Source organism: Centruroides vittatus, unplaced genomic scaffold (assembly GCF_030686945.1).
Source record: "Centruroides vittatus isolate TY-2023 unplaced genomic scaffold, ASM3068694v2 contig_10, whole genome shotgun sequence".
NCBI classification, from domain to species: domain Eukaryota; kingdom Metazoa; phylum Arthropoda; class Arachnida; order Scorpiones; family Buthidae; genus Centruroides; species Centruroides vittatus.
The window spans coordinates 6,008,004-6,021,745 of record NW_027120658.1 but is presented as its reverse complement, the minus strand read 5'-3'; the positions used below and the strand labels follow the sequence as shown (position 1 = coordinate 6,021,745).

The window sequence follows — 13,742 nt, the reverse complement described above, 5'->3', positions numbered from 1 at the left end:
AAAATAGAATTTATTTCGAATTTCTAAAAAGAATCCTAATGGAAAAATATGGATTTACAAGCAATCCGCGTGTTATGAATACAATTTATAGTGTCAATTGAAAAATGTTAAATTGAAACTGTATAAATTCTACATAAAACACGCAAGTTGCTTCTTTAAGTTGATTTAAAATCAACTTAACTAATTTGATAATAATTAATAATAATTTTAATCGTTTAAATATACAACATATATTATATAAGGTAAAACGGGTGAGATGCCTAGTCGGGAGAGACGCCTAGAGATTGTTTATTCAAATAATACTCAGTAGAACAAGTCACAAGTCATTTTAATGGTGACGATACTTAACATTCTTATATTTAATTATTTTTCGAATGATTGTTTTGCCGATATTTTCATTAAAAATAAGTTTATGTTTATCATTGCGCTACACTGTAATCTTTTTTTTTGTGGCATTCACATTTATACGAACATTTCACGAAATGTTCCGAAATTAGAATACGCTTAAGTGATATTTCTATTTCATGTGAAAATAGGATTAGTTGGTCATGTAGTAGTCAAAGTCAGAAGTCCTCCTAGTAATTTTAGTCTAAAATATAGAAATAGATAGGGAGATATGTATACTTTTTCCTGAAATATAAAATATTTCAGAAAAAAGTATACATATCTTCCTTAAATCCACTAGGCATCTCACCCAAAGCATACGGGAGAGATGCCTAGTGGATTTAAGGGAGAGATGTGTACTTTTTCTGAAATATTTTATTATGAACTTAATTAAATTTAACTTTAGATGCCTACTGAATACAAAAGAAGGGAAACTGATGCCAATAGAGGAAAATGAATCGAAAAGGACTTAGTTCTTCTAGCTGAAACAGTACCTACTAAACGTCTAAATTACTATCAAGCAAGCGGAGTTTAACATTCCATATCGTACTCTTCACAGAAAACTGAAGATTTTGGGTAGCTAACATTGAATTTAACCCAAGAGCCCGCTTTCTAAATCACTGTCTTTAAGACAGTAATTTACAACTCATTTAATTTTTTGAGTAATTTTTCAACTCATATAACTCGCTTAATGTGGTTAAGCGAGTTATATGAGTTGAAAAAACTCTCACCCGGTTTTATGCTATACCACACGCAACATATTAATGTAGTAACGTATTATTACCATTCATAATAATTACTTTATGTTGTTTATTTGTTAAAATATGTTCATTGGGAGAATCGATTTAGTTACAAAATTCGTAAAGGTCTATAGCCTATTCTTAAAGAGGTGCATTAATTGATGTTTTAAATGGAGAACGAGGAATTCGGGCGAATTAATAAACGTTTCATAAAGGATACAATGGATTTCGGATTCCAAATTATTAGATAATTATTAATCTTAACAAAGGGCATACATTACTTTCGGCATCGGAATTTATTAATGACGAAAACATTAATTATATCTGATTTAAGCTGAATTCTCGATGATTACTATTAGATATATGACTGGCAGATTAAATAATAACTATCGTTTAATCCTCCAATCATAATAGTTTTTGAATATTTTAATCTCATAGAGATTCACTTCTCAGCTTGAATACAAATTTCCATTCTTCCGCAGTCCAAACTTTATACCAAAAAAATATTCTAGAGCAATATGGAAAATTCCAAACTCAATATAAATAATATAATAATAAAAAAAATTAACATCTCCGATGCATTAATAAATTTACAATTGAAGTTTCGGAGATCGTTCACCCCCCAATAAAAATTAGGTCTTCGTAATAGAGTTAATTTAAATACATATGTAAAACTTTCATGAATTCGTATCAATTAAATAGTAAAGGACAATTAACTAAATGCAGATTATAAGCAATTCATACATGATTTAATTATGTAATTAAAGTTTAATCTCTAGCATGTATATTTCTGCATGACCTATAGCTGTATTTTATATCATATATCATAATAAAAAAATATATATATATATTTTAAAGAATTTAATGGACACCCAAAAAATATGGCTACATAAAACGATAAAATATGACCAATATCAATAAATATTTATATTTATGACACGTTAAATTTAAAATTTTACTTATAAAACATATTTTCCTAACTGCAATAATTTTTGGTAAAGTATTAATTCTTTTCTAATTTGTTATTTTAGGAATATTTTAGTAAAAAATTACAATTTTTAATCGCTGATAGTTTCTTAAACTAGTTTGTAATAATCGAAAATAGAATTATAAATGATTTTATTTCTCTCTTTTATTATAATAATTATAACTGTTTTTTAAATTAAACTTTTAGTTTATAATTAAAATCAAAATGTTAATTTATAATTAAGAAAATTTAGTGGTAATGTACGAATAGTTCTTTGATACGAACTTAATTCATTTTATCTCTAATTTTAATTAAAAAGCACTTTTCTCGTATTCTATTTTATAATTTATAAACAAAATCAAGAAAATTCTTGAGCTTGTGAATGTATTGTGAGCTTTCAATTCTCCTGAAAATAATATCCTTTGACATACTTCTATCAATATAAATTTTGTTGATAATTAAAACGATATAACGGCGACAAATTTTTAATTTTGTTTTTATATATTTTTTAATTTAATATAATACAATATTAGACAAAAGATGCAATGCAAAAACAAAAATATATAGGACATATAAAAAACAGATTTGAAGTACTCCTAGCAGTGTTTAAAGTACAGTACATCAATCAGAACTTGAAGTATTCCTAGTTCCTAGCTCCTTATTTATACTCCTAGCTCCTTATTCATACTCCCAGTTTCTTACTCAGTAATCTTAGTTCCTAGTTTCTTATTGATGTTTATATATATATATATTTAACGTAATTAATTAAAAATATTCTTTAATACTTTAATAATCATATTATTAACTAGAATATTCAGACTAGAATCGAATATTCTGATTCAGATAGTTGTCAAGTTACATTATCCTAAATGGAAAAATAGTTAATTGACATTTAATATTTATCATTGCATAATATAAATTGTAGAAGAAAAATTATTTCTTGTTATTAATATTATATCAGAACAGAGAAAATATATACGCAAAGTATATAATAAAAATATTTATATATCAATAAAAAATGGTCTCATTCTCTATTTATATGTTATATTTCACCTTAGAAGTTCGCAACCTAATTTATATGTTTATACAAATGTAAGAATTTACAAATATTGTTTACATTACACACTACATTAAATATATAAAATATAAATATAAATATTATATAATATATATATATATATATATATATATATACATCATTAATTAAATTAAATTTCAAATCAAAATTGCTTAATTATTCATTATTTTAGAATTGAAAATAAATATTTTCAATACTTACACATTAATTTTAATATTTATGTAAAAAATGTATTGTAATACAGTATGTATTTTATGTATTATGTTTATGTGAATTTAATTTTATACATATTTTAAGTATTATTATGTACTGTGTTTATATTGAAGATACGTATTAACTTCGAAAATATATGTACATATTTCATAATAATTAATTTTAGTTTAGTTATTTTACTTTACCATTATTGTTTATCACGAAGTGTATCCAAATATTATGGTAGCATATATGTATAGGTTTAATATCTTAATTAATTTAGAATAATTAACTGAGTCAAAATTCTCTCATAAATGATAGATATAATACATGTATACTTTACATAATTCCAAACTATTATGAAATTTTTTATGAACTTCGATTTTTTAAATATTTTCCAAAACAATTCTCTATAAAATCAATTTATAGTTCATATGATTTTGATTAATTCAAGTAATTTTATTACTTTTATCGTTGATTTATTTTTATCGATCAATTGTTCTTCTTTTAGATTCCTAAAATAATTTTAAAATATTTTTTTAGTTTATTTTGTCGATATATTTGTCTGTCTTTCCGGGAAATTTTGCGGGCAGACATACCTACGGTCAAAACGAAATATATATACAGTAAACGTATATTCTCGCATAATTTCACATCGAGTCGTAGTTCAATTTAAGTTTCAAGCGCTCTATTAGACAGTTTCTAATAATAAACAATGTGATGTCATACGTGACTTCATAACCGGCGACATTTATGACGTCATAAAATAATAATCGTAAATGTGTATTACATCACAACTTCCAAACATATATAATTACACAATATTTATATTTTATTTATCTGGGAAATACAATCACAATTTTAAAAATCATTCCAATTGATTGTCATGCAATTTTTTTTCCATATACAATACTTCTACTATATAACTTTCAATAAACATTACTGAGTACTGAGAATACAGAAAAAGATATTTTGCTTTTCTAATTATAAAAATTCTTCAAATATTAGCCATAAAATTAATAAATTCGCGTTTATTGATTCTTTTAAATTGCATATTCAAATTAAAAACTCAAAGAGTATACACACAAATCATTTTTCTATCCTGATAGTTTCTTCTACATTAAAATAATTGAAAACGGTTGATAATGCATTATTAAATACACCTGTTTTATTCTATGAAATAACAACTATGTTTGTATACTATTGTTAATTCGATAAATTATACAGCAGTAGTGCTTCGTTGTTTATTTTTTCTTCTAAGTCTCGAAGAAGAAATATAAAATGCTATTTTCATTAAATTTTCAAAATAAAATTATATGAAAAACAATTGCAAGATGCTTTTGCAAAACCCTTTGTCGAGACATTCTGATCCCAAATTGAATTATATTCATGAATATTTTAAATTTATAATAATATAATTATCATTTAAAATTTAAAAAAAATAAAATTTCCATATTGAAAATACTTATATTGTAAAACATTTAATATATGAACCTCAAATGCGAAAGTTATTAAAGGAAAATTTCTAAAAATGTTTCTTAAATCGTTAGCATAATGAAGAAAAAATACATATTTTCTTTATATGTAAATAATTACTATCATAGTTTCTGTATTGCTCATATAATAAAATTTTGCTTTATTATGTACTGTACAAACAACATATTTAATAGTAAATATTTGTAATGATTTTCAAACTATTACATTTTTCTCTTTTTGGACTCTTGGGACCAAGAAACGTCGAGAAATGCAAAAATCTTGAAATTTACTGTGTGTACGAATATGGAATTTGAAGCTTAATAACTCCTGTGCCTTTTGTCATAAATTTCTGAAATTTTCTAGAGCGGTTTGTGTATTATGGGGATTAATGCTATTAAATTTTATTAGTTAAAGGTCGAGGGGGTGGTGAGATAGAGGGGATAGTGTGTCTTATCTCGAGTGGGGTAGGAATTAGAAATTTTACTCGTTATTAGCATTTGTAATTTTTTTTATAAAACTCATATCTACCTCAGAATTAAGCTTTTGCCATTTTATAATAATTAATAATGTAAATTTTTTTTAAAAATAAAAACTCATAATAGATGGCGCCACACACAATTTTAAAGTTTGGCCGGAAAAGTTATTAAACGTATATTTTATTCTTCAATTTAAGCAAAAACATTTTCTGTTATTGACTTTTAGGTTAAAATTTTCAAATATAATACGTATTTTAAATTCCATAAAATAACTTCTGTCTAAGTGTATATATCAGTACATTGTGTATAATAACCGTACATTTAAATTATTTTACCGTGTTTTTAATTTTTACTATTAAGACGTCTGGTTTAATATATATATTCTTCAATTTTACTATAATTTCAAATAGAATTATTGCATTTATTTATTGATATTTTAAAACCATTATATTTAAATAAAAATAGAAGTATCAAATGTTGAAAATTAGCATATATGCAATATTTTATTTACTATTATAATTTCAGAATGAGGTAAGATAATAGCTTATTTATGCATTGAAAATGAACTTAATTTGATAAATGAATAAACTGTAGTTTATAAGGTCATGACTGTTTGTAAAAAACTACTTATATTTTCATATATGTAAATTAGAGAAGATAATTATGTAGAAAATTCAACGACGAAATTCTGTTATCACAAATACATATAGCACTTCCTATATCAATATTTTTAATGAAATGATTTCTATATTTCAGTAATTCAACAAGAAATATTCTTATTTAGAATATAAAGTGAGCATAAGTGAGCATAAAGGGAACAAGAAGCAATCAAGTATCAAAGAAAATTTCCTATTGAATATTATCAATAAGAAATTTATTTATCAATTAATTTTTTTAGTTTATCCTGTAGTTTATTTTTACACCTTGCTTTCATTAACTTCCTTTATAATTTTCGTACATTAAAAAGCAAATAGTTAAAATAAGCTTTAAATATTACATGCCTAAATTAAATAAAATCCAATCATTAGAAAATTTAAATAAAAATATAATAATTTATTTCACTATTCTAATTTAAATATCCATAAACTATAAAAACAATAATAGATATTATCAGTAGTAAGTTATTTAATCTTTAATGTATCAATATTTAGTGTACTGTACTTCTCTGTAGAGTTGATGTACATTTTGACTTGAACTGTTAAAATCTTAAATAAGCTAATATTTAATTATTAATTAATACAAAATCTAGAATTATTTTAATAATTTAAACAAAGTACAGTTTTGGAATCGTTGTCATTTTTGCTTTTACAACTTCTCAAGAACTCCATTTCTATGTTTAGTCAAATTTAATTAACTTAACGAATAAATTATATGGTCCAAAGAAATCGATTTTAAACTCGGTTTGCACTGAGTAAATAAAATGTATAATATTTTCCTAATGTTTTTATTATATTTTACATAAAATAAGAAGATTTTTAAATAAACGTTTCTAAAAGATAAAATATAAAACAGAAACAACCTCACATTAAATGTGATTAATTGTTATAATTATAAATTTTAAACGTTTATTTTTATTAATGTAGAATATTTATACTTGTAAGTGTTATTTGAGTTTATCCAACTTTAAACGTGTCTCATTTTCATAAAAATATATTTAAAAAATTAAAATGTATGGAAATAATTATAGACAATTTTTCTAAAATTCACAGGATATCTCTTATACACATACACGTATATGTTTGTGTATAAAAGAAGGACGTTTCTTAGTATGATGCGAGAGCGATTTTCCTACTTCACTATCAAAAAACCCGCGATTTAATTTCAATTTTCGAAAAATTTTGCGTACAGACAAACAGCATGCAGCAGACAAAACAGGAAAGTTAGCGATAAATCCTCTAAAATATGAATATACAGTACAATCAAAATGTGCTGCTACAATATCATTTAATGCATTATAATAAATTATCACAATTTATGTAAATTTCCATTTACAATATAAACAGGATTTGTTTAGATTATTGGTCAGACAATTTAAAAATTCATTATTATAAAGTAACATTTCTCTCGTTTTTGGGGAGAGAGGTTCAAAATTCATTTCGATAACAGGAAAAAAAACAATAAAAATGGAAAGTTTTGAAAGTAAATTTTGCATTAATTGTATTTACTTTCCATTGTGAACGTCGTTTGTACAAATGAAGTCCAGTTTAGTTAACAATAAAGCATTTCGGCTTACATGGCCGTTCGATCGTTCTCTAATTCTCCGTTAGAGGGAATCCCAACGGAAGAGATCATTTTTCCAGGCTGACATTTCCCTTATCTAAGAAGTGCAGGGTATAGCGAGGAGGAGATAGCACCCGACAACGTAAGAAAAACACTGTAACACTTTTTCTACATAGCAAAACCATAGATATTTATCGAATGAAACCATTTCCATTAGATTACTTAATTTACTTTTAAATATTAAACTAATTTTATTTAATAATACATAGAATTATTTTTTAAAATAATTGTAAAGAAATAATACAAATAACTGAAATAAACATGTATAATTATATCAATTTTGAAAAAAAATCTGAGCGATTTTATTGGTATTTTATGATTACTTCAGTTTATGGAATTTTATATAATAATATTTTTTCTTTACATAAAAATAACTTTATAAGTAATAAAACAAAATAACAAACAACAGACCTATAACCAGATTTATTTATTTCACTTACTAAGTAGAACGTCTTCGATCGTAAAGCATCAAAATGAATTGCTGTAAAAAATTTAATTCAACTGGTTTTATAGAGAACTCCATTTTTATGATCTCTGCTGTTTACTCTTTTTTCTTTTTTTTTAAGATTTAATGTCATCTTGGGAAGGACCGGTACATTGGGCAGCGCTATACAACTTATAACTTTACATAAAATTCGAGATAATAATAATTCTTATCAATTATCTTTCGTTTACTTTTATTATAGTTTGGTAAAATTAAAATAATTCGTGAAGTTTTTAAAATATAAATTTATATGATACTCGTACAGTTTTTTTTTATTTAAATTTTTTAACGTAGAGAGAGGTGTACGTATATACGTATACAGAACAGTTACGTAACTAAGATTTTGCTCTGGGGTGATCTGGGAGGATGATGTAAAAAATATAACCAGAAGGAAGAAAAATTAAGCGTAATATAAAGTATCGTTTATTTATAAAAAATTATTTATTTTTTATGTTTTTTAAAGCCTCTGGGGAGATGCAACACTAACATCACCCCCTTAAGTATGCCACAGTTACAGACTATACGCTAAATGCTAGTTTAATAATAGCTGCGTTTTGTTGGAATCTCAACACATAAATCAGACAGTTTTTTTTAAAGCCAGTTACTATTATGTGTATTTTACTGTTCAGTGAATTTTCACGCATTCACCTCCGTAAGACTTCACAGGAGAGATATTTTTCTCAAAATAGAAGTTTATTGCAGGAAAACATGTCGTTTACGAAGTTTTTTTTTTAAACAAAGAACATATTATTTAACATCTAATTAAAGAAACAATTATTTTCCTGTTTTTTATCAATTAGTATTATAAAATTATTAAAGAGACGTCCATTGAATAAGGTGAATTTCGCCATTTCTTAACAGAAAAAAATTAAAAAAAAATTAAATTATTTAACTTCCTGACACTAAAAGAAACACAATTTATAAATCCGAAAAAAGTTATTTACTTTATAAATTACGTTTTTAAAAATTGAAAACGGGGAAAAAAGAATTAAATTCCAAAAATAAGTATTTAATTGAAATATCGCCATATCTAAATCAATTTTCTTTAGTTTGAGGAAAACCGAGATTATATTTGCCAGCAACAGAATAAAGCAATTATAAGATGATGCCAAGTCATTTGGAACTCTGCCATGTTTTATAGAAAGAATTACATCTAAACCAGCCCTTGGGTTATTCTTCTAGAAAAAAAGATGATGAGAAGAAAAAAGGAACTGGGTTACAGTAGGTCTACATGACATAAATTACAGATTTGATTATGAAAAAAGGATAAAGTAAAAGAGATTTTGATTATGTCACTTCTCGCAATTATATTCTGATAAAAAGTTAGTGAAAATACCGCGATTTTAATAAAATAAAATTGCTTATTTACTTATTTATCTTTTTTAAATGTATTAATGATTAAAAAAAATCTTCGGGTAATTCATTATTCTCTCGAAAAACAATTCATTTTGTCTTTGTTTTTTTATAAATTAAATATATTAATAATCATAAATCTTGAATAATTACACTTCTTTTCTCCTTAATATATGATATTTCATTTTTTAAAAAATTCTATTGTTTTTTCGTAGATTCAAAATAAAACAACATACAATTGAAAAAGCCACACTAAATGCATGGATTTCGTAGAAGTTTCTAATACATGTTACCACAGACATGTTAAATAAAATCATATTCACTCGAACCCCGTTATTACGTAATCGGTTTACGCAAACTCTGCGTTAATGCAAAGTAGATTTGCTGATCCCAGAACGAGAACAGATATTTCAGTGTTAACGACTTCGGTTAACATAAATTTCGTTAATACGAAGCGCCATTTTCTAAGTCCTTTCGGACTTTATTAACGGGGTTTAACTTTACATACATTTATAGTAAATGCCCTACAGATATATGCGTGTAGCATTATATACATGCGTGTGTACAATACGTGTATTTAAAATAAAAACGTATGAAACTTCTAAAACATCTAAATAATCGGTGAGAATATGACTTTTAAAACACTAAATATGGTTTAATTACGACACAAGTCTATTATAAAGGCTTTTATAACGTTACAGACTAATCTTATGACATTTTAATAATAATTTATTATATTTAATATTTATACTTCTGAATAAATTATTTCATTCTGAGAAATTTTGAGTCTTTCTCTCTGTCTGACTATTTTTTAAGATGTTAGGGACCAAATTATTCTTGTACAGATTGTGTCGGTGCCAAATTTGAACTTTGTATCACTTCCAGAGTTGGCTAGGAATTTTGTTACAAACTGAACTTTTGGCATTATGACTTTGACACGAAGGAGAAAAAAAAATGTTTTTTCCTCCCCACAGGATTTTCTGACTATCGACGTTAATTAAATTATAACATGCTTGATCAACTTATAGACAAATTTCGTTGATAATTTTAACGATAAGAATAATATATGTACACAATAGTAATAAAAGAAAATTTCTAAGAATTCTGTTATGGCTGGTTAATCACCAAAATTATTATTTTCAGCTGGTTAATCAGTAGTATCGTTCTTCAAATTTATTCTGTTAATTAATAATCGATATATAAATGCATACGCCATTAAATTGTATGCAAAATTTTATTCTTAAATGTTTATTTATTTCGATTTAATGTAAAATAACGAACATTTTTAGTTATAAATATTTTTTCATCCGTACTTGACAACATACATTTGCATTGAAATGTTTAGAAAAATGACTGTAATTTTGATTAATACTTTTCGTAATTATGATAAATAAAAAGATGGAGACGGAAAATAATGATTGGGCATAAAATATTTTTGAAAATTCATTCTTTCCTCGGCAAAATGCGAAAGGTTATACCGATGACCCGACCCAGTTCTGGTAAAGATCAAGCGCTGACTATAGAAATAGGTGGTGAGTAGACTGCTCGAAACTCGATTGGTTGGTCGATTCGTAGTGAAAGTAGTATTACACAGTAAAAAGTAGGGCACTCTGAATGTCAATTGGTTTCCTCTATTGAAGTGGCGAAGGGGTGAGGCATGAGAAAATGCGGAAAATATCTCGCTTTTTACACGAGAGTGAACTAAATCAATCGATTGATGTACTTTACTCGTTTGACCTTGAAGCTATGGAGAAATTATACTTTGTCCCATAATATTTGCTTTCGTCTAAAATTTAATTTAACTTTAATTTCGTTTTATGTTTATGACAAATTTTCTTCATGTTAAAAACGATTTATCCTCTTATCGGGAAAAATTTGATAAGTTTCTTACATTCGATGGAAATTATTTTAAAAAATAAATAAAAATGCGTAATTAAAAAAAAAAAACATTTTAAATATTATTACAAATTTATTTATTTTTAGATATTTCATATATTAATTAAATTAGCATTTATAGATATTCTTATTTAATCATACATCCAATAATATTGTTTACATTTGCATCTTGCTTATTTATTCTTAGATCAATTTGAGAAAAATATAAACAAATAATTTATATTTATATTTATTTCCTAAAATAAATAACAAGATTATAAATTTATACTTTCTGATTATAATTTCTTTTTATATTCTGCTTAAATCTACTCATATTTTTATTATACAGAGAACTATGTACACATGTAGATTTTAAGATCCAACTTATTGAAATTTAAAGTTGCTTAAATTAAAATATATATACATATATTACCTTTTTATTTACAATAAAATAAAGTAAAAACTATACTGTTTTATTTTATATTAATAAATAATATAAAATTGTATGAAATCTTTTTAGTATATAAACTGTAGTTGTCGATAAGAGTTTTGATAGTGAATCATAATTAATGTAAATAATAATATAAATATAAATAAAATATAATAAATGTACAGATAATTTAATTCCTTTTTTTCTTGTATATTGTAACTTATAAATTCGACGAAATATAATATATTAAGTAACAGTTGATAATGCACCTTTCCTGTGAGGTCACACTGAGATAAAGGAAAGAAACTATCATAGGTGCTTCCTGGTGATTTTAATGCTGACTTGATTATCGATTTTACATGTATAGTTATGAAATTTACAAATCATTCATAATAAATAGCAATTGATTAATAATACTGTTTTCTACTTATTTAATGCTTTGTCTATATTCAAAAAATAAAACCGAGTTTAAAATTCATTTTATAATTTATATATAAGTTTCGGATAAAATTATGTGAAATATGTCGAAAGAAGACACAGTACTGAAAATTCCTGTATTCGAATTTTCGTATAGAGACTATTCGATATGATTTCCCTAGGGAACAATGACATTTTTGGATGGGAATAAAGAATTTTTTTCGATAAAAATACGAGAAAAAAATGCACAAATTACTTTGATAAAAAGAGATTTAAATTAACGAGAAAAAAATCTAGCATACGAAACAAAATTAAGTATTTAATAAAAAAATTGTACACTATTTTACAAGAAGTATTTGTTCTTATTTGAAATCTCGACTGATAAACTATAAATTAACGGAATTTTTTAAGCGTTTTGGCTAATAATTATTTTTAAAATTTTTTATTTACAGAAAAATATAAATTTTTAACGAATTTTCTTTAAGAAATCGTCGGCGTTATCTACACTTTAAATATGAAAATTTTACAATATCCGAAATCTAATCGATAACATCTTAAACAAAATATGTTTTTCATATTTTAATTCCGGAATACACCTGCCTTCAAAATGCATAAATAAAAAACGTTCCTTAAATGGAATTCAAAATAAAAGCATAAGGTTTTTATTTTTAGGATCGGAAGATAAATACTTTATGCAAAATTTTTCCTAGAAGTGAAGCAATTGAACTTTTTTTGTTTTTTGCTGCTAAAAGCAGAAAATCTCCAAGAAGCAATCAATAATATTGGTTTTTAACATCTGTTCCTAGAAATGGGAGGAGCTACGAAAGATCAGTGTAAGACACAAAAGTTAAAATAAATAAATATTCGTTACCTATTGTTATACAGATACACGCGGACGATAATTACAATAGTAATCGTGTGTTACTGAATAATTATCTCGCGTGTGTAGGAACCGGTAATATATCATTGAATAACGGTTATAATTCGTACGGTAATCCGATACAGTATAAATACGGTAAAAAATTAAAAAAGAAACACCTACCCAATGATACAGTGAGTCTGTGTACGGTAGATGTTTGATTAGTCGATACAATTTCTGCAGTGAATATTTCAGTTATACGATGCAAATTATCGAATAATTTTTATATTTATTAATATATATATATATATATCTTTGGAAGCCAACCGTTAAATTTTATGTCGTATCAAACACAATGACTAGGTACTTTTCTGGAACACATACAAGGACGAATACACAGGGTTTGGGAGCGAGAAACCAAGCAATGCTGCCATCTTGTGTTCGCGAATTAAACTTCTCTTAATATTTATTTCGACATTTTAGATTACGATCGATATTCCTTCGACTATAAATGTACTATAATTACTATTATTCCAACACTAAAATTGCATATAATATGATTTATAGAATTCAAAATGAATCAATCAATAATGTACTTAAAAATTTTTATTACAATATATTTAAATATTTGCTTTGTAAAAATTCTTAGTGAAGACACGTACATATTTATACACCAGCCTGTTTTAAATATAAGATTTATATATAGTAAGATTATAATAAATGTTTGTTTT

The 13,742-nt window shown here is 24.9% G+C and overlaps 1 protein-coding gene across 9 annotated transcripts in view; it reads right to left on the bottom strand.

The window, feature by feature from the left end:
* The window catches only part of PMCA (plasma membrane calcium-transporting ATPase 3), a 428,157-nt gene extending 414,782 nt beyond the window's left edge, over positions 1–13,375 (bottom strand). For 5 of the 9 annotated variants that reach the window (XM_067273462.1, XM_067273313.1, XM_067272783.1 and 2 more), the window contains exon 1: positions 13,195–13,375. The gene's annotated coding sequence lies outside the window, so the exon portion shown is untranslated. The remainder of the gene's footprint in view (positions 1–13,194) is intronic. The other 4 variants (XM_067273535.1, XM_067273391.1, XM_067273185.1 and 1 more) reach the window with 1 other exon arrangement.
* Positions 13,376–13,742: the final 367 nt, after the last annotated feature.